This window comes from Dromaius novaehollandiae, chromosome 3 (assembly GCF_036370855.1).
Source record: "Dromaius novaehollandiae isolate bDroNov1 chromosome 3, bDroNov1.hap1, whole genome shotgun sequence".
In the NCBI taxonomy this organism is placed as follows: Eukaryota; Metazoa; Chordata; class Aves; order Casuariiformes; family Dromaiidae; genus Dromaius; species Dromaius novaehollandiae.
In genome coordinates, this window is record NC_088100.1 from 41,997,736 (window position 1) to 42,018,267 (window position 20,532).

General features: G+C 38.8%; 1 long non-coding RNA gene across 1 annotated transcript in view; it reads left to right on the forward strand.

The window, feature by feature from the left end:
- Positions 1–18,658, forward strand: part of LOC112979331 (uncharacterized) — a 77,402-nt gene extending 58,744 nt beyond the window's left edge. The window contains exons 3-7 of the long non-coding RNA XR_003258147.2: positions 11,705–11,759; positions 13,653–13,794; positions 14,136–14,272; positions 14,381–14,524; positions 16,517–18,658. This is a non-coding gene — a long non-coding RNA (uncharacterized LOC112979331). The remainder of the gene's footprint in view (positions 1–11,704; positions 11,760–13,652; positions 13,795–14,135; positions 14,273–14,380; positions 14,525–16,516) is intronic.
- Positions 18,659–20,532: the final 1,874 nt, after the last annotated feature.

Sequence of the window (20,532 nt, forward strand, 5' to 3'; positions counted from 1 at the left end):
TTTATTTTCCAGAAAATGCCATTATAAAGTAAATTTCTGTGATCTTTCAGCTTTCTGGTTATTAATTAAAACTGAGACGCTTCAGACTGGTGCTTTCTGGATGAAGCTGCTATGAACAAAATAGACAAAACAGCCCAGGATGAAAGCCTCTATGTGTAAGAGCTAATGTTTCATTTCATTTCATAAACTATCATTTCTGTTAGAGCAGATATCTTTCTGTTTCACTAAGTTTCATCAGAATTGTCCTTTCTTATGTCTGAATAGGGGTCATTTTGTATTTACCTGAGAGCATTTGGAACAGTGGTGGGTTAAATTTAAGACTTAGTACTTGTTTAGAAAAAACTTTGCAGGATATGGCTTCATCCTACGTTTCTTATTCACAAGACCACTCTGCTTCATTCACCTTTGAAATGCCTATAATATGGTCCATGTGTGTAGACTATGTTTTATGGATCAAGTGAATTGTCAAGTTAAGCTGCCTGGCTATGGAATTCAGTTCCTTTAAGTGTAGCTCTGAGTCTTTCATTCCAGTGCAGAATGGGGAAATTTATAACAGGCATCAGTAGATTTGAGATATTGCAGGACAGCAATTGTTTATCAATGGCACATTAATAATGAAGAGTCTTTAAAAGAGCACTGTCGCAGAAGTTCAGAATCACCACCTGGACACAAGCTGGCCTGGCATTTGGTTAATATTTTTGTTTTTTTTCAACAGAGATCACCTAACAGTGAAAAATTAACTTTGTGAACTTCATGAGCAACCACATAAAGTCGGAAGTTGTTCTGTTCAAATACTTTTAAAGGACCCATTCTTTGGATTTTTTAAACCATACACATCATAATTTATTCTAATTTTGATCAAGAGCAGGATTTTCAAATTGTGCAAACTGACTATCAACAATTTCCATTTGCAGCTGTCTGTAAAACAATTTGAAAGAAAGTCTCACTTATAATATTGTCTTACAGAGGTTTTGATTTAAAAGTTCAGTTCAAGCACTGCAGTGAAACATAGATATGATTTTTTTTCAGCTAAATCCTGTGTTGAAAAATATCTAAAATGCCAGTGGCTTTAATTATACAACATCTTTGTCTATGAACTTGTTAGTAGAAGCATGGTGAACTTACAGACAACTTTCTGTGAGGAGTATTCAAATCAGTGAATAGGGAAGTTTCTTTTTTCCATTACTTCTTTTTTTAGTGACAATCTAGCAACCTTTATTTCAGACCAAAAACTAGCATATACATCATGATCATCATCATCATCAGTAACAGCAGAATCATAGTTTCTTTGATCTCTAATGGTGCCAAACCCTGTACATATACAGCACACCTGTAAGTTTAGCACTAGAAGCAGTATCCTAACCCTAGCGCTTCAAGCAAGTGAATGTTAAGATAGGGACACTGTGAAGGGTAAATGGCTATGGTGGTATCAACTAATCTCTCTTTTTCTGACAGAGTAATGTTAACGTCACAGTCATCGTTCAAAGATTGATCATGATCTGCAGTTCTGAAGAGGTGTGAGCTGGCTATGTAGTTTTACAGTATGTGAAGACCTAAACTGGACCTCACCCAGGTCTTTGGTCTCCATTATTTGGGCCTCCAAATCATTCACAAAAATATTTTCTTCCCTTATGATACTAACCTGTTTCTTGATTGTCTGGCTTCTTTCCCTCAAAAATTGCTGTGGGTTTCTAAAAGAAGAAAATGGTAATACAAAAATAACTTGGAAGGATTGTTCTAGTAATAGCTTGTAATATATTTTTATGGTTCTTTTCATTTACTGAATAACATTTCAGGTAAAATCTTCTTACAGACACACACAGTTCTGCTATTAATGGCTCAGGGAAACTTCTCATAAAAAGATATTATTTTAAGAGGATAGCTTCATAAGGAGAAATTTCTTGTTTGTTTTCAGTGGGTTAAATTATACCAGTTTCTGGATCTGATGGCTAAAAGGTGGAAGCCTTTTATTTGGCTACAGTTCTACATAACTACGTTATGAAAGTAAGCATTTTTCCTTATAATGTATCAGGAAATAATCTACATAATCCCCAATTTCTTGCAGGAATCAAAACATGATTCATTTCCTTTTTACAGGTTTTGACTGCATAAGAACATAAGAAAGCTGCTTCTTCAAAATATAGCCTCTGAGACCAGAGACAACTTGAGTTATTTTTAAAAATTTCTCTTTTGCTGAGGGAGACTGATCCACAGGGCCACAAAAGCAGGGTGCTCAAGGCCTAGAGTCTAGGGTGCTGAATATGGCACTTTTTCAAGATGGAACAGCAACACAGAAGTGGGATATTTTTAAAAAGAAAAAATATCTTCCAGATTCTGCTGTCACCATTCAGTGACATGCATTTATGTATACTATTTAAAGCTGTGTTAAATGCATAAATGTGTGTAGTCTGTGACATTCGGCTTAAAAAATATTAAAAGATCCCAGCCTGTGGTAATCATTTAACTTGCTCTTTAAGACATTTGTGACTGCCTCACATTTTCTATGCCTTTCTATATGTGAGATGAAAACAGGACTGTGGTGATAGCTCAAAGAGCTACCCCTTCCCTTCCCACTAGTTTTGAAGGAAGATGGACTGGTTATTTTTATTATTGTTTTATACCAACACTGAGTTGAAAACATTTGTAGTTATTTAAGTGCTTAAGGAAGATCTGCCTCTTACCTCAGGGCAAGACAGTAAATTCTTCCATGTGTTGACTGCATCAGTTATTCCTACCAGCTTTTCACATGACTGAGGGGTATTTATTCAGACAGATTCTCCCCATTTTAGAGAAATCCCAAGTGACGGTCAGCCCAACCAGGACCACTTGCTCAAGAACAGCATGATGGGTGTGCACGTCTGAACAAGAGCGCAGGAACATGGTGCTGAGGAAGAAAAATGAGGGTGCCCCTTTCCTTTTCTGCTCCTGCATTAGGGTAGCATGAGTTTCAGAACAGAAAAGCTGGGCTTTGCTTGCTCTGCCATCTGTACTCTGTACAGCCGTGAAAATGGATTTAAGGCTTTCATTCTCCAGATCTTTTAAGGCATCGTCTTCATAAGAAAACACTGGGCCAGATCACGTGATGGAGAATGATATGTCTAGTGGGTTAATTCAAAGACTACGGTGCAGGGGAAGAGTTTGCCATCTATAGGGCTCTATAGTGTGAGATGAGCCTTAAGGGCTGCACCCACATCCTACTCCTCTCCAGAGGGCCATCTTCCCTTCCCCAAACCGAGCAGACTCAGCCAGCGGTGGGTCTCACTAGTCCTCTACCCCACTGCATCTGAGATGTATGCACACAAGGTGGTAGGCTTAGGCTTTTTATAGGGGGAGGGAATTTCATAGGGGGAAAATTGTGCAAGTCACTGAGCAAATGAGACCTCACTCTCCCTATGGCCTCTGAGCCCTAGGGAAACCCTCACTGACCACAAAACTCAATATTCAAAATGTCTGTCCTTCCCTTACAACCAATTCACTTAAACAAGGCTATGCATGTGAATAGTCTCACTGGGATCAAAGGAAGTATTTGCCTGCATGCAGTGTCGTGCATACAGATCTGCAGGGTCCAGTCCTCCAGGCGAACAGTAGATTTTGCTGCCCTGTGTGTTACTGAGTCACAATCTGATACGAATTAAGGAAAGTGAAGAAAAGCGTATGGTTACATGGCAAGAGTGCTGCTGAATGGTTTAAAGTGTTAAAGCTTTAAAACACGCCAAGGCTATAAAAATCAACTTTGTTTATGTAAAGGTACAGAGACCTATTGTACCTAGTATTGATCAATCCATTGAACACCTGGTTCAAAATGTTCAATTGAAAGCTGGGGAAAAGTGCTAAATTGAACAATCTAAATAACCTGTGAACCTGACAGTCATAAATCAATGGCAATGTTACACATAGTTAACCCTAACCAGTTAGCAAGTAGTCCCAATTATTAGCTGGGTTACCCAGTTAGGAGTTGGTTTACCCTTTCAAAATTCTGTTAGTATAGAAAGCCTCTCTGCGTTGAAAATTCCTCAGTGACCTGAGTACCAGGAGTACTAAAGCTTTTATCTCCTCCTTCTATATCACGTAAACCTTGCTTGAATATCAGGATGGAAAAAGGACATTTGAAATTAAGAACTGGGTCACAAAAAGACACCCTGCCCATTTCATGGGATTGAACAAGTGTTGCTGCAAAAGACGTAGGATTCACTTTTCAAATGTGCTCTGTTCTGCATGCTGTGTTCACATTTGTATGGACTATTCTAAGTGCAGAACATTTTTGTGCCAGTGTGGTTTTGTTACTTTTGTCTTTAGGCTCTTTAGAGACACAGGAGGAGCATGATTGTCTGTCTCATCTTGTCATACATGCGTGGCCACATTTGCCTTTCTTTGCCACCTATGGACAGAACTCTGAGTTTTTTAGGAATGCTCACGAGAAGTTCTAGTTTCATTTCAACCATTTTTGCTTAGCATTAATTGTATCACATGCCTTTAGTTCTTTGCTAAATGAATCCTCCATAAGCTTTTACATTATTTTATGCAGATCTATGCCAGGCTGAAAGGGTTGTAACAGCCTGAGCTACTTTTATATCTTAAAAAAAAAAAAAAGAATACTGATGTAATGTTGGCTTTTTTTCCCGTCCCTTGGAATTTCTCCAGTGTTCTCAGACTTACTAAAAAGTAATATTAGTAGTTTTGAAATTTCTTCAGCCAGCTCTTTAAAGCTCTTGATTGCAAATTATCCAAACTGGCTGATTTCATTTGTTATTCATCATTCTCCTGAATTATTGCCGGAATAGACAACATTGCATTATCATCTTATGACAGAACTGATTTTATCTGATTTTTCTCAAACAGAGATCAGATATTTACAGAACATACTGCTTTTTGCATATATTATTGACATGACCACACTCTTGTGTAGTAATGGGCCAGAACACTTCTTAGGGTAGCTTTTTGCTCTTAGAATTAAAAAATAAAAATCTTGTTATCCTTAACTGATGGATAAAACTTGCTTCTTGCTTCCATCTCTTTCAGTTGTTTTTATAGTTCTTATCTTCTGCTTAAAACTCATGCATTCTAGTAATTGCCTTTTTTGCATAATCATTTTGATTTATATAGCTGTTTTCACTTCTGTCCAAGTCAACATTTAGGCTAGCCCAGCTTCCTTTCTTTTTTTAAATCTTTGGTAAAATGTTTTTAAACACTTCCCAATTATTATCCACATTTCCTGTCTAATTTCTTTCTCCCGACTGATTTAGCTCATAATTGTTTTCAGCTTTGCAAAATTGGCTCTTCTAATCCATCCATACATGTTACTGGCCTGGACTTAATTGTGATTATATATAACAAACAGGCAAAGCATGATCACTTTTATCTAAGCTACTGCTGTTTTTTTAGTCTATTTCTTTGATAATTTTCTTTTTATCTATAAAGATAAAATAATGCAATACAGCATTCCAAAAGTGTTGGATTCAGCACATGAGTTAAGGAATTTGTTATTTATAGCATGTAGAAGTTCCAGGCATATATTTATTTGGTGTCACGAGAACTCCAAATTACACTATTCAGACTGAAGTGCTGACATTGCATTACTTATTTTTCTTCTTATTTCATGGATGTTTGCTTAAGGAGACAGTTTTCCTGTTTTTTGGTAATTACCTGCAGAAAACAGTAATAAAAATAACATAGTATTCCTTTCTGTACCTCTTTATTAATACACTTATCTACAGATTAAGGATTACTTATGTCTTTGTACCTATTTTCCAGTTATGTTATAGTTCTTTTACAACATTTTGGTGGCATAACAGAATTTAAAAGGACAGAAATGACTTCCCATTGAATAATTCCCAAATAAGAGAGCTGGATTAGAGGTGGAATATATTCAACAGTTCTATCACAGCTGACATTTTAGGGAGGACATAGTGCTTTGCCATGTCTCAGCTTTTTATACTTTGCTGATGCCTTGCTTGATAGATTGCCAGATGGCAAAGTGGATCAGAGAGTCAGGCTGCAGTACAACATGTACCCTAGAAACCAGAAAATTGGCTCTTGAGTGGGAGTTACTGCTAATTTCAGTGGATCTTAGATCTGGCTCTGTATGGTAATTGTGAATGGATGAAGTTAGAAATGATAGCTAACTTCCAGTCTTGAGTTAGAGAAGATGATCTCATTTTGAGTATGTCCCTCTTTATGTTTGTTTCCTATTAGAGATTTTTTGGAGCACTTTGCAGCAACCTCATTTATGATTCTGTTCATCTTTGGTGTGTTGATGTTAGTCACTTATGATACACTTCTGTATTTTTAAATTGAAATCCTATTATTTTTCCTGCAGTTATGATTCCATCTTTCGAATTAGATCAATGTTCAACAGAATTAGTTAATTTGCATCGTCAAAAATATATTGCTTTTCTCATCAAAACCCTCTGCTTTTCATAAAATGACCTTTCTGCTTTAGGACTATCACTATAATTAATACTAACTAATGTTATTCTTTTTCTATGGACCCTAAATGCTCAAGCAAATTCATTACTTGGAAAATAGAGATTTGTGAAATTACTTTTTGATGAAAAATGCAAAATCACTAGTGCCAAATGTTTCATGGATATGTGTCAGTCTTTGCCACATTTTATTTGTGTTACTTTCAAAAAGCTGAATATAAACTGTTCTGATTCTTCCAAAATGACAGGTTGCTATTTATCTGCCTGAAGTAAACTTTTCTTACTGCAAATTTTTTTTCATTGTTTGAAGGAAAAAGATCAGAGAGTTGGAATTTTGTATCCCTTCTATCAGAAGCTAACGGCAGTCTCTTTAACAATGCTGACCAGATTAACAGAAAGAGGACTAATGTGACACTCATCTCCTTCCAAATATATCCAGAAAAAAAAAAAAAAAAAAAGGCAGATTGGCTATGCATCTTATGGTGGCAATGTTACTGCTGCGTCAGTATGAATGGAATGACGGACAGGTGATAGATGGACACATTAGGCAGAGAGGGTTAGATTTTGATTTCACGTGAGACAGCCACATATACCTTCTAGAAAATTGGGCCTGAAAAGCTTTGATGACCCTTGCTGTGCTTGGTGACACTGTGCTCCAAAGGGACCATGTGAATTTAACACACAGTGCCTTCCTGATATCAAGGGATTGCAATAGGATTTAAAAGCTAAGGTGATATCACTGTTAAGTGCTTAACTCTGTGAGGATCCCCTCTGGGCTTAAAGTGGTTTAAAGGAAGTCCTGGGCTGTAACTGCTTGAATAAGGAACTTTACTTGTTCATGACAATATACTGTTCTAAGGTACTAGTTTTAAGGCCAGGTTTTAGAGGTAGAGCTTCCTCTGATGATGCGGAAGGGCACGTTAGCTAAAAATGACAGAGACTGCAAGTGGATCAAGATGGTTCATTGCATCAGTCTTTTTGTGGGACAGCTCACTGGACATGACACTCTGCAACTTTCAAAGTCTTACAGTAGAGAAACTTACGGTTCCAATTTTTGGAGAAAAACCAAAATGAATTTCTAAGAATCATTTCCAATTTAAATTTTGCATCCTATTCCCGTGAATGCTTCTGTATCCACATGTACCAGTGTATTCTGTTGAAAGTAGGCAGTTACAGAAACGAAGCTCTGGATTGGAGATGGATCATACTGGGAATAACAACAGAGTATACTGGGATGAAGCCATAAACCCACTCTGCCTGCGCTCAGCCCCCACTAAAAGATGAGTGGTTTTTCTAGCCATATACCAAGCCCAAACTTATTAATCTTCAGCAAACAAGGTAATCCAATTTAGGGACTGATTAACTAGGTGTGCCTGCAATATGCTAAAATATAGCCATTGTGCTATTTATTTGAGCCAGTGCTACTAAAGCTTAACCAAACCTCCTTCCAAAGGCTAACAGTGCTCTCTGTCTGCTCTTTAATTTATTTTCCCTTGGTAACCCATCCTGCTTCACTCACCATTGGATTTAGAATAAGGAGCTGTGGAGAGAGCACCGTAAAATCAGAGAATAATGTGACTTGGAAATGTGAAGACTATTCCATAAATAAGCATCTGACTTGTATAAAAGTCAGTCTTGCTAATGCTTTTGCTATGGGAGTTAATTAACAAAAAAGTCATGTCTGTGGTCCTTACTGGTGGCTGCAGTAATCTTCTTGCTTGATCCAAAGAGCTGAACATTAATAAGATTGTCACAAAGTGTATGGTGTGAAGGAGAACTTGGCTTTTGGGAAAACAAATTTAAAGCAAGCCCAGAAGTATCACTGCGAAGTTTTCATAGTCAGTAGAAAGGAATCAAGAGGCTTATTTACAATTTAAATGTGAGGTTGGTCATACAGGACATTTTTGCAGGGAGCTGTGGGTCAAATATGTCACTGCGTTACAATGTTGAGACCACCCAGGCTTTTGCTACTGTTAGTATTTACATAAAAAGTTAGAAACAAGCTTCTCTCCAATTAGAAAGGCAATATCTAACTAGATGCTAACTTGTTATATACTGGTCTAAATGTTAATAGCTTTGACCTCCTTCAGTTTTATCTTAATCTGCTTGACAGAGGCAAGTGAACTTTGGGTTATGTTTTACCAAATTGTTCCCTTTGTTTTATTCCCCCCTTACGTTTCCAACAGTGAGTATGTCACATACTGCAGACCCAAATGAAAGCCTGTCTTCTTTTTCAATCAGTCATATCACTAAGTATATGAGCAGAAAACCCCTTGTGATTGACACTGCTTCAACAAAAGCAGATTCAGTTTGCAGACGATAAGAGGCAAAGTCATACAAGCGGTGTTTACGAAGCAGTGAAGGAGAGCAAAAAAATTAATGATAAAAGGACTAATCTTATTGTTTTACCAGATGAGAGAATGGTTCTTTGTGTTTGCTCTAGCAGAAGCCCACAGATTGTCTCTCACCTCCCTTGTATACTTTTGGCAGCAAAGTAATTTCCAGATTTTGTGTCAAACACAGGCCGGTAGATAAAAACAGGGTCTGGAATGCTTGGGAAGCTTCAGAAAGCAGAGGATTGCCTGTACATGATAGCGAGAGTATTTTCTGCCTACAGCATGCTATATAATTGAATATTATCTCCCTTATGACAGGGGAATAATGTATAAGAGCAAGGGAAACAAAGCCCTTTAAAAGGAAAAAGATAGAAACAAAGCTATGTGGAAACATTTTGAGCTGTCTGATCTCATGTGTTTTCTCCAGTATTGTAGCCTCACCACTATCAGTGGAGTTCTTCCTGGTTTCTTCTTGTTTCGGGAGGCCAGCTCTATTTACAGGGAGCCCGTTCTCCATCCACGCTCCTGGTGTCAGGGAGTTTTTATGGCAAAACAGCCAGCACAGGGCACAGCAGTAGCACTTCCATCCCATGGTGCCAAACGTTGGAGAGGGATGACCGGGACAGATTCACTGAATCATACAATATTTTAAGGTGGAAGGAGCTCTCCCAGGACAGCATATCTTAGCCCCCCTTTCTGCTGAGCCTCTCTAAGTTGTGCTGTTAAAATACACACCTCCCATATTTACATATAGGTCATAGCAAAATCAACAGATCACTTATATAAATGTTGCAGCTCACTGTGTACCTGCGTTTGGATTGAAAAGTTCATTTTCTTCTGAAGCCACCTACTGCAGTGGGTGCCATTTCTCATACTGTTGCAGCCCAGGCTCAGTGGACACTCTGGGGTGACCCACCCAGAGCACAGGACGGTGACAGCGTATAAGTATAAAAAAAGCTGGAGACCACGAGAAGAGAGATTTCGATCTATTCAGAGGCAGAAAATTCAGAGTAACTGCAGAAATTTGTTTTAACCTTGTGTGATGGCCATTATTGGCTGTGCGGGAAGCAGGATGGAGAATTAAAATCCAGGACCATGGGCGAAGGACAGCATAACCTTGCCTTCCGTCTCCTCTACTGTTCATTAGTTTCATGGCTTAATTCCTATCTCTTGCTAGCAGGGGCAGGCAGCTTTGTCCATTCAGCAACTGAAGTCATACTGCCTTACCACTGCTCACCAAAGGTTGCTGAATGAGTGTTGCCAATGTCATTCTCTTCAAGTCAAAGCCTGCCAGCCCAGTTATGTCCTTCAACGAGCATGAATATCTAGCTGTAAAGCATCAGTCATTGTAGTCTTGATTGAGATGCATTAGGTTGCAAATAGAGTAGGTGAAGTGATGGAAGGCAAGCGCAGGCTGCTTTAATGATTCTCCCCTAAATGTCTCTACAGAGTATGCTCACTATGTCTATTTAATCTAACCATCCCCATAGGTGATATGAGAAGCAGAAAAGCACTGAGGGAATAACACGCGCCTCATGTTTCATTGAAACATTTCATTTCATTCTGCCCCACTAAAAAGCCATTGCCACTTTTAAAGAACATTACTTGAGTTAAAGACAGGAACTCTGTTGGGAGATAAAAATTGACTCACCAAGTGATGAAACTCAGGCAATTTTAATCTTATCCAGAACAACTGCAAATAATGGCAAATAATATAGTGATATTCATAGTAAGAAAGAGCAGAAAAGACACTCAGGCATGTTCTTCAGAATCATGTTCCAATTACTGGTGTTTAGCAAGTTACCAAATATCAGCTGAGCCACAGGAACTATATCTATGTGTTTTTAGCTTGTGGAAAGCACGAAGTTATTTGGTTTAGTGCAAGTGCCTTTCACTACATGCTAAGATAAGCCAACTTTTTTGTTTTTTCTTCTTTTTTCATATGTATTTGCTGTTGGTAAATGCGTGCATATGGATGCATTTAGCATCCCTACCACATTTCAGATAACACATAGTGATTTGTTAATTTGTGGTAATGTGATCAGGTGGCTGAGCTCTATCTCACATTTGTGCTTCTCACTCATGACTTACTCTTGCAAACTACCATGAATTAATAAATAAGGGCCCTGGAAAACTAGCCCTCAATGAATTTTCCATGGGAACATCTGCACTGAGAAATAAAGCTGAGAAACATTTTGCATTGTCAACTGCAAACAGTTACGATGCTCCTCTGGTACATTAGGTAGAGTAATTTGGGCTTTAGAGCAAAAATGAGTAACTGTAACACAGACACACACAATGAATATCAGGGAAATCAATCAAAGTGTAATAAACTTTTATTAAAAAAAGACATTGCCCTCTGGCAATTCATAAAACAAGTCCCCAAATCTGTATAGACAGTACAAATAAACATAAAATGATTCTTTAAGGGCATAATGAAGGGTTCTGTCAACAACAATAACAAAACAAAGCATAGATGTATGTTTGTGAAAGAAATTGCACATTTTCTGTTGTTCAGAAAGCCTTCGGCATTTCTTGTTGATAAAAAAAAAAAAAAAAAAAAGGAGTACAAGATGCAAGAAACGAGTTTCCCATGTGAGCAATGTCTTTTTTGTCTCAGTTTCCCATTTGATCAAATTTATCATTGCTCAGAGTGGGTCTTGATACTCTGTGAAGGTTTTGAACTTACTGTGACACAGTTGAAGTACTTTGAGCTAATCCTAAGTATCTGGGATTTGGCTATATACTTAAGTTCAGCAGGTGGACGTCCACTCTTGCGCTGTCTTCCAAGGGGACTACTTCTGAAAGACTGGGGCCTCCCAGTTCCTTAAGCAATATATTTCAAACTAACCCTTTTCCAAAAATTACAATTTTTAATTCTATAAAACATTGCTGGTATAATGTATGTTATTAAAATATCATTCTTTATTTTGTTTTCTTTTTCAGTTGCTTTTAAGTATAAAGTTACTGAAGCCCTGCATCATATTTGGGACAAAAGACGGTAAGCTGAATTGGGATGCTTATTTAATAATTATCCATGGAAAATGAATATGAGGGCAGAGGGGTGAATTGCAGGTCACTTAATCAGAATTTGAGCCTGATATTAATTGCGCTTGTTGGTTTTTGCTCCTCACTCACACAAGTGTGGCTTTGAACTAGTAGAACCTACAATGAAATGGAGTCTATTATTTCAAGAGGCATGCATTTTAGAACAGATCTGAGGCATAGGAAAAATATTAATAAAGCAAAAATAAACAATACATTATTTTTTTCTGAAAAATCAAAGGGAAAAATAACACTTAGAGCCCAGCACTAGAAATTCTTTGGTGCATCTTCCACCTAGACCACTCTGAATTCTGAGAGACTTATGATACCGAAACAGAGGTTGGAAAAGACCTACCCAGTCATCTTATCAGTCCTTCTCAGACACATGGTCTTCTCTTATATTCTTTCCCTCCCTCCCTTCCTCCTGCCTTCATTCCATTCTTCCCTTCTTCCCTTCTTCCTTTCTCCCTCTCTCCCTTTTTTTTATTCCTCCCTTCTTCCTCTCTTCCTCCCCTCTTCCTTCCCCTCTTTCTTTCTTCCTCTCTTTCTCTTTGAATAACTTAATTCTCTAATTTGTCAGAGAGATTCAAGCAAGAGGGCAAGTGAAGGACATTTCCAATGAAAAAAGACCCTTTTCTTATGACTTGTCCCAGTTTCCTGCTCTACCGTTTTTTCATCTACTGTTCTTAGTAACATCTCTCTGGGTGACTGCAAGCAATTTGTTTTCTTTCCCTCTGTTTAAGCCCTTGAAGATTTTCCCTTAATAGCTACATATTAGTTTCATTAAGCCCCCAAATGTTTTAGAATCTTTGTCCACATCCTCATATCAAGCTACTCATCAGCCACACGCCACGGTTCCCCCTCTGCATCTGATATGTGAAAATGGAACTTTTCTTGTTTCAACAATTATTGTAAAGCCAGAACTCCATTACTCTGTAGCTTATTGAGAAGACCCAGTTTTCTTGTGTATAACAAAGGAATAAGAGCATTGTAGAACATAATAATTGTGGTCTGCAATTTCAAACTAGAGTTTAAAAGCGTTAAGTACCAAATAAGTGTTAAATTTGTAAACATTAATGAGATTAATCTCTGACGAATCTTGAAATGTGTTAAGAGTACATAAACACACCTATCTTTCTCCATGTTTGCCTTACAAATCAGTTGTTAAGGATCCTGGCTTTCCTTCTATAGGAAAATTTGCATTTCATGTGAAACCTTAACTCTAGTAACTTTTGAATAGCTAGCCGGACCATTTGCCTGTTTTTTATATGACATCCCCTACTCTTTTTAAAATTATTATTGGTATTCTTATATGGGAAATATTCTTCTTATTTAATAGAATAAAAACATATATGGAAGTTGCCTTATCTTCAAGGACAGATCCACAGACTTGAAAAAAAATTAGAAATTCATGCAATTTTCTGAAGCTGAAAGCTGTTTGACATTCATCAGAGCCAAGAGGCACTCAGTACATTTAAAGTCAAGGTGCCTAAATATGGAATTAACAGCTCAGTGTGAGGCACCTCTTTTGAACACCTGAAGGTTATAAGAAATGAGGACAGGGATCTAGAATACAAATTGTTATGCGGCTGTTACTAGCTGCTGTTGTAATAAGCAAACTTTATGTTTGCCAGGTAACTGCACAATCTTTATTGAGCCCACCAATGTACCCTGTGTTTATTATTATTCTATTTATAGTAGTAAGAATTGATTGAATATGAATTAAGATAAGGTACTTGGAGCAGCAGATAGGACTGTGTGTGACTTAGGAAGCTGAAGAATCTGAACTACACTAGATCTTGCAGAGATCAGCAATGGATTTGGTATCCAAATTCTCTTTGTTTCTCAGAAGGAGAGAGTGGGATGTCAGACCTCCAGCTGTTTACTGGACTGCGTGGCTACTCCACTTCTGAAAGCTATGGCTAGTGATGGGTGGAGTCCAAGAAGATTCATGGCCAAAAGACTGCAGGATCCTGCATGTTGCTACCCACGTGAGTTCCTCTGCTCTTGGTTGCTTTGGTGGCATAGATGTGTCTTGTGCTTAGCCCTGAGCAAGCCCTCAGTTCTGCCCTGCCCATCCCATCCCATTCCCATACTGCTACAAAGCGGGGAAGGCAAATTTACCTCTCTTTCACAAGATAGCAATAGACAGGACTTTGAGTTCATGAGTTGCTGCTGGACTTTTAAGGGGCAGATGATTCCCTTTACTCTGTTTCGTATTCTTTTGTGTCAGAATGAGGTTTGGTGTCAGCAGCACAAGTTCATTTAGAAAAGTGTTTACCTTATCAGTACTAAGTTTTGACACTCTCATTATGCTTTTTGGATACTGCAGATTCAGCAGTCTGCTTCACAAAGCAGAATAAGCACCTTCAAAGGACTGTATTGAGAAAGCTGAAGAGAGAGAGATACCAAATGCAGACTGTAGAGCTGGTGACATACTGTTCTTCCTTTGTGGCTGAGGATATTTGGGTAAGTTATTGAGGTTTCAGGGATGTCTGGGAAAACCAGCTACTAATTTTGCACTGTGACACCTTGACATTAACAAATTCTTGCTGCTTATTATCAATTGATTTTCAGTCCACCTTTGCAGGGGTGACTTTAGACAGCAATGGAGCCTGGTGCAGATAAGTAAACATGGGACCCAGGGAAAAGGGATTTAAATGTCTCTTGGGATGTGCTTCACCCTATGAAAAGTTGAGCAGAGCATATTCCACATATGAGGTGAGGAAATAAACATGGTACTGAGCTGCTACTGTGAGTCTGCGTGTGTGACAGCTGCAGTAAAATCCTGCAAAGCATGTGGCCTGGTCAAATCTGTGTAAAGATGCTCCTTTTTGTTTCCTTGCCTAAAATGTCTGTTACTCTATCTCCTTGTTAAGAAACTCCAATCCATGTGACAATGTTTGAGTTCTACAATGAGGATGAGAACAAGTCACAGATGGGATCCAAGATTTTATCTATAGTCTTTTATTATTTTTATATTTGTATTTTTATCAATCAGCAAACCTATAAACATACAGAAAGCTATGCATAATGCATTTTATTGTTCTCAGTCATTTTTGTTGTGCCTCAAGTTTACTCATTCCTTGAAAAGTGCATAAAACCTTGTGATGAAAAGTGGTCAACTATTTCCTCAATTACAGTGTTATTTCCTTACAGGAAATGCTTACAGGACTTGAAGGTCCTGTAAAATTATGTTAATAAGCAACTGAGCTATTTTAGAAATGATGTTAGAGGATAGCACAAAATAACATGTCATGTTAATTATAACTTTAAAAGATTAAACCCTTCTAGTATAAGGAACTGATCAGAACTCACTGAAGTCAAGGGAAAGATATTTGATTATCTGTGGACTTTGAAGGCATTCCCCCCAAAATGAAATGATTTGAAATGTCATTAAAAATGCATTAGACCCACAATTAATATAAAAGTGTTTTGAAAATTGTTGATTTAAATCACAAATGTTTGTATTAATCAGAAATGTTAAAGGACCAGCAAAGAATTGTGTACACACATTTATCTGTTTGTGCTTTTATATGTTGGGGTAGTTTTTTAGATTAGAGTTTGTAACCTGTGGAAGAGAACAACCTCCCTGGGGCCGCTGCATTCCCTTCTGTGTGCAGAGGGTGGATTGTATGAGGTGTAAGCAGAGCTTTGATGTTGTCCATCACATGCATGTGTCCACAGCTTCATTTGCTAGAGCAGAGGGAGAAAAAAATCATACCAGGAATATGTGCTGTGTAGCAGAAAGAAACCTGGAGGCACATCTGCCTTCCATAGCAATGAGCTGCTCTCCTGTTTGCTTGTGGCTTGTGGCAAAGCCATTACTGAGTCCTAAAACAGCCGTAGCCACTAGGTTCTTAAAGCCAACGTTTGAATCAAAAGAAATACCAACATCCCCTCAGACAGTACTTCAGTGAGAATATCAGGTGGTCACTCCAAAATCCTTTGAAGAACCCTCCCACATTCCAGGGCAGCAGCACAGCTTAATAACAGTGCCAGAGATGAAAGGTTTGAGAGGTTTGATCCAGCAGCTGGAAAATAAGTTATACTGTGTGAGGCTTACTGAGTTCAATCTCTTCAGTTTATCTGAGAGAAGACTGAGAGGTGGCTTGATCATTGTGTCTAGCTACTTACACATGGAAAAGAGAAGCGATAGCAGGAGGTTTTCCAAGCGTGTTGACAAAGACATAACTAGATCAGAGGCTGAAAGTTAGACAAATTCAGCCTTGAGATAAGACATAGCTTTCTAGCAGCGAGGGTAATTGAACTATGTAACAGTATCCTAAATGAGTGGGGGACACAACTCGATGTGGCTTTGAATCTGTAAAATAAAATTAAAAATCATTCTAGGAGATATGATTAAATCCCCACCCCCACCCCCCCCGGAGAAATTCTGTGGCCCGTTGTTCCAGAGACTCAGGTGGAATAGTTGTGGTGATCCCTTCCAACATTAATGCTTGTAAATCTGTGAATCCTTTATTCATTTCATCCTTTCATGGACCAGGGAAAGGATAATAAGCTATGCATTGCGTTCAGAGTGCCAATAGCACCTGCAGCTCTGTGTTAAGACAACCACTGTAACCAAAGCTTACCATGGCTTCTGGGGATATGTGGAGAGGAAGGATTTCTTTATTTTCATTTTATATTGGGAAGATGTATTCTCAGGACTCATGTCTTAATTTTTTTTATTTTCTTTTTCATCACATTTAGGAACATCAGAAGTGGCTGCAGCTGGAGATAGGGCAACAGATGGGTAGACTATGGAAGCTGGATTCTATTTTCCACTTATTTACTCAACAAATCTCTAGATTTGTGTTTTCTAAATTAAAACCTTGGTTTATATCTTTTTTTCCCCCCAGAGTAGGGCCTAAATCATTTGAATATCCCTTTTAATCTGTTTCCTATCAATAAGTGCTTTCTTCGATATCGAAAGCCACCTTCCCCTCCCTTCCCTTCCCTTCCCTTCCCTTCCCTTCCCTTCCCTTCCCTTTCCCTTCCCTTTCCCTTTCCCTTTCCCTTTCCCTTTCCCTTTCCCTTTCCCTTTTTCATGGCTCGTAATAGTTTAGGCCTCAAACTAGGAAGCTGGACTCAGTGAACTAACAAGCCTTTCCACTCTATGTAGAGAAAACCTACAAAAGGTCATATACCAATAAGAGTAAGTTACTGAAGCAGAGAAGATAGGGAGGTGATGCTGTACAGCAAAGTCATCGAAGAAAAGCATCTCATCCCCTAGTTTCCCATTTCTAGGTAGCTGAACCAATGCTGAGCAGAAAGGATAAAACATCAAAAAACAAAACCTCTGAAACCAAATGGCATCACTCTGTGAGAACCAAGTTTCTGAAATGCAAATCAAATCTAAATCTTAGCATACTGCAGTGTCATTCTCTTGTAACAGAGTTGGCCAAGGGAAGGAATGGGTATTTGGAAAAAGCCAATGTGGCATTTGTAGGTGTGTTTACTTTGGGAGGTGCCACTCTACCTGTAGCTGGTTTATAATAAGAGACCAGAGTTACAACTTGCTCAGTTGAAAGGAGCGCAGAGAGACCAGAGTTACAACTTGCTCAGTTGAAAGGAGCGCAGAGACCCCAAAGGGAATCGCTCTTTGAAGACATCCAAAGGAAATAAGCAATGTAACACACAATTCAAATCACTGAACCAAAATGTACTAATTAAGCAGATGGAAGACTCCAATGCTGTCCCATATAGTAAACAAATCCAAAATGTACACAAGTGTGAATTCAGGGTCAGTGGTTGCCCAAAAAGAAAAAAATAATGCCTAAAATGTAAGGCAGTTCTGTCCCTGGAATTCAACACTTCATTAATGCTTTAATAAGAAGCAAGCTGCGGGCCAGCTCTGGTGGTTGTTACGAACTGTGCCTCAGAAGCCCTATTCCTGCATTAAGATTTCAGGATGTCCCAGATTTCCATCACAATTTCCTTTTGCATCAAGGGGAAAGCATTTTAGTCTGTGAGGAAAAGGCCATCCATTCCTCATTTAACGTTTTTTTTATCTACTTTGCCTTTTAAGTACCAAAGGTCACAGACTCAGGTAAGGTCACTAACTCCATCTCTTCTTTCTCAAAGCCACCCTAAGATTAGACTCAGTTCTGTCATCACGCTCCTCTGGAAAAGCAAACATTAATGATGTTAGTCAGCAATAGTTAACAGTGCCTCATTTATTATATATGAAAACTGAAATTTTCAAGACAGTCTGTAGAAAACCGGTACTAAATGCAGTTTTGTCTCGACATTGCCACTGCACCGCCATTTCCTGGCATTGAACATCCTGCCTCGAACAAAAGAAACCATCTTCTCCACAGTTTAGAGGTAAACAACCTCATGTGCCTGCGCAGGGGAAAAAAAAGGTGCAAAAAGGGCAGAAGAAGGCTTCTAGGGGAACAGCACGTCTGGCACGAACCGCACGTACACATTTGCAATCTGCGCATGAGCAGAAGAACCCCAGATGCCCCCAGCCCGTTTCTGGAAGGTTCCGGGAGGGCGGACTGCACACGACAGCTAATCTGCATGGGAAGTGAGGAAGCACCTCCCCCCTCAGAGGCGGGGCAGGAACCTACAAAAACTGCAAACTGTGTGAATAAAGGGGGGAAGGAGCCCCGCGGAGCGGCTGCCTCTGTGCCAAACTCCACGCTCGTCGCGGCCGGGCCGTGGCCACCGCCGCTGGGGGGGGGCTTGCAACGACTGAAGATCTCGGAGTCAGCGGAATATCATCGGACTCGGAGTGGCGGTAGCTAGTTTGTTTTCTTCTCTTCCAACTTTTGCTATCTTTTCCCCTTGCCCTTGTTCTTCTCTCCCCTTCGCCTCTTCTTCGCCTTTCCCCCACCTTTTCTCCCGACTTTGTGGAAAATAAAGTTAAAAAGTTGTACGATACTTGACCGGTTATAGCGTCTTAATGTCGTCCTTGGGATCGTAACAAAACCCTCCCGATATTGGATCAGGACACAGTCCACAAGCGTTTGGAGCATACATTTTACTTAATTTCATTAAGGTCTGGGCACCTAAATCTTTTATGCTCTTTTAGGAAATCCTGATAATAGTAACAGTAAGCAAGAATATTTCTGGGAAAGGAAACTACATAACCTATTTCTTAAAGACACAGATTTTGTTACAGGAATGTGGATGCAGATTGCCACATATAACAGAAAAATGCTTCCCTTCAATTCATTTCCTAAGGACTTAAGCACTGCAGACTAAGAATTAAGTGTTAAAATGAAGAAAAACCCCACAGGTCCAGTGCTCCAGCAGATGTGTTTGTGTGTGTATGTTGAACACACATGCATTTCCCAACCAATATCTAAAAAAATGATCTAATCTGTTTACTGGTTGTGTTTGGAAAATTAAGCTTCCTTAAAAACTTATGGTCACAATAAAGGAAAAATGGACCCTGGGATTCCTGTGATCCTGGAAGCCCTGGAGGATGAGGATATTAGAGTATAGAAATACTGAGCTATTTCCACCAATGCACATAAATGTAAGCCCCTGTCAGTGGCACGAGATGGGTTTATGGACTCCTAAGTGGTTAAGGAATCCTAAAAGCATCCTTAAATGCTTCTTAATCAACTGGGTACTCATTTGTTGTCCATGAAACATATCTGATTTGGTTTCATTTGTAGAGTTCAGTCTGAGAACCAGGTATGGGATCTAATGAACTAGTTAAGCATCATTTTCCTTCTTCCGAAATAAACAGCCAAATGGAAAACATGCTTGTATGCACACACACATGGACAATGGTCCAAAATATATCCACTGTTATAGAAGTAGAAATTAAAGTCAAGTGGTCCAAGAGAATCATCCAGGTCATTCTCTGGTAACAGTGTAAATTTCACAACAGAGGAGGCAGTCTGTGATGAAATAACTTGGAAAGAAGGGAAGAAAAATATCTGGGTGACATTGCATCTCAAAGGGCTCTGCTAGCCTTCAGACAAACAGTGGTTAATATAACTTTTCCATCAGTGTTCGCACAAAATGTCTAGTTTGGGATAACAGTATGTTTTCAGTGTGAGGAGTGGGGAAAGGTCAGAATTAATTTTAAAGAGGCACAAAAAGCTTGGAAACTCTATTCTAATATGGAATAATTTTGTAAAAAGCCAACATCTCATGCAAATATCAGGAGGCTCAATGCTGCTGACAAACATGTGAATAGAATTAAGGGAAAGGTTGAGCAATAAAATGGGAGTCACTGATTCCCACTCCCAGGGCACTTTAGATTAAATAAATACTAAAATAACTCCCATTTTTATTCAAACGTTCATTAGACTTTTCAAAGATGTGTTGGAAATGCCACCAATCAGCTACTTGGCTTTGTGAGCTTTGGGAGTGTTTAAACTACAGTTTTTGAAGTTATGTTCAAAAAAGAGTGGATTTCCTAGGGTCAGCCATTGTTCCATCTCCAAAATTCGTTCATAAGAAAAATCAAGCCGGAAGGAATAGGATAAAAGGGCTAGACATGGTTCTCATGGCAATTCAATTATATCTATATATTTAACCCCCACAAACATAGATAATACATACACATACATCCGTATTAAATACTCAGATTCTTCTGGAACATTTTACTGAATTTGTTTTACACTGAGCTGGATGATGGGGATGGTTGCTATCTGACTGGAACTATATCAAATATAAACCCACATTTTTTCATTTTGTTGACAGCTGTGTTCACGAATTGCTGCAACTGAGCAGATGTCCAGGACATGTCCCTGTTTGTG